We start from the raw sequence: 1,406 nt of genomic DNA on the forward strand, positions 1-1,406 counted from the left end.
ATTCCAGTTAAACAACAAAATTTTCAAAGTGAATTAAAAGATTTTAATTATATGCTGGTTAAGAGATCCATTCTAAATATAAGGACACAGAAGCATTTAAACAAAAATATGGGGGAGAAACACAAAACAAAACTGTTGATTATCTATTAATGTCATAAAAAGTAGTTTTAAGATAAAGAGCATTGACAGAGTATGTGTGGCACTGCGGGAGAGAGAAGCTTCCTGATCATGGGTCTGGGGAGCAGCAGGGTTGCTGCGACATGGGAATAATGTCAGACAGTAGGGGCAATTTTGATGACAACAACTTTTATGATGTGAGGGAGAATGAAGGACTAGATGACTCGGAGAATGTAGAGGAAAGCCAGGACAATGTTGAGGTCCTCTCTCCAGGAGAGCAACCACAAACCAACCAGAAATGAATCACCATACTGTATATGACCAAGTATAAGCAGGACCTAGGGCTGGGCATCTGAACCCTTTATATTGCAATGTGTGCCCCAGTGATGGTAGAGCTGGAGGGGAAGACAGATCCTTTACTCATTGCCATAAAAGAGGTCAAGGACTGAAATATTCACATCGTTATTCATGCTACCTGCCAGACAGGAGCTATGAAGACTGAGGGGAAACAAGCTCATCATCAGCAACTGAACTGGAATCATCTTCCCAACTGTGCCTCATCTCTGAGTTCTAATCTCATATATTTTTTTTTAATTTATTGATTTTAGAGAGAGAGAATGGAGGTGGGAAGAGAGAAGAGGGAGAGAGAATTATCGATTTGTTCTTGTATGTGCCCTGACCTGGGATGGAACTGCAATCTTTGCTACTGAGACCATTCTCTAAGCTACAAAACTATTTGGCCAGGGCAATTGTCACATTCTTTATACACGTAAATAACAAACTATTCAACCTTTCTACTCCCTCCCAAAAAAAGATGTATTGCCAGATTTAGAGAATATAAATTATAATTATTAAAAGATCAAATTATCAAGCAAATATAATTATGTTAAATTTTTATGTACTTAATAACATTACTAAAGATTATATAAAGCAAAAAAATGTCAAAACTAAAAAGAGTGATAGCTGTATACAAAATCAAGGTGGAAAACTTTCATACTTATCTCAAGATCTGATATATGACAAAAAATTTCGATGAGCATAATGATCTCAAAAACATAATTATCCTGACTTTTTCAGAGCAATGTATCCACCACTGAATATATATTTTGCCACTGCCCATCAAAATTACCCCAAATTCACCATATGCAAGACTATAAAAAACTTTCAAAATTCAAAGAAAACTAATTAGAGATGCTCTTTTGTTTTAGGGAAATTAAAGTTAAAAAAATGCAAAAGATTAGAAAATTACCAAATATTTGGAAATATATTCAATGGCTATATCATTAGAG

At 35.1% G+C, this 1,406-nt stretch overlaps 1 pseudogene; it reads left to right on the forward strand.

Moving 5' to 3' along the window:
- The first annotated feature begins 269 nt into the window (after positions 1 to 269).
- Positions 270 to 619, forward strand: LOC136336262 (DNA-directed RNA polymerases I, II, and III subunit RPABC2 pseudogene; annotated as a pseudogene).
- Positions 620 to 1,406: the final 787 nt, after the last annotated feature.

This window comes from Saccopteryx bilineata, chromosome 4 (genome assembly GCF_036850765.1).
Source record: "Saccopteryx bilineata isolate mSacBil1 chromosome 4, mSacBil1_pri_phased_curated, whole genome shotgun sequence".
Taxonomy (NCBI): Eukaryota; Metazoa; Chordata; class Mammalia; order Chiroptera; family Emballonuridae; genus Saccopteryx; species Saccopteryx bilineata.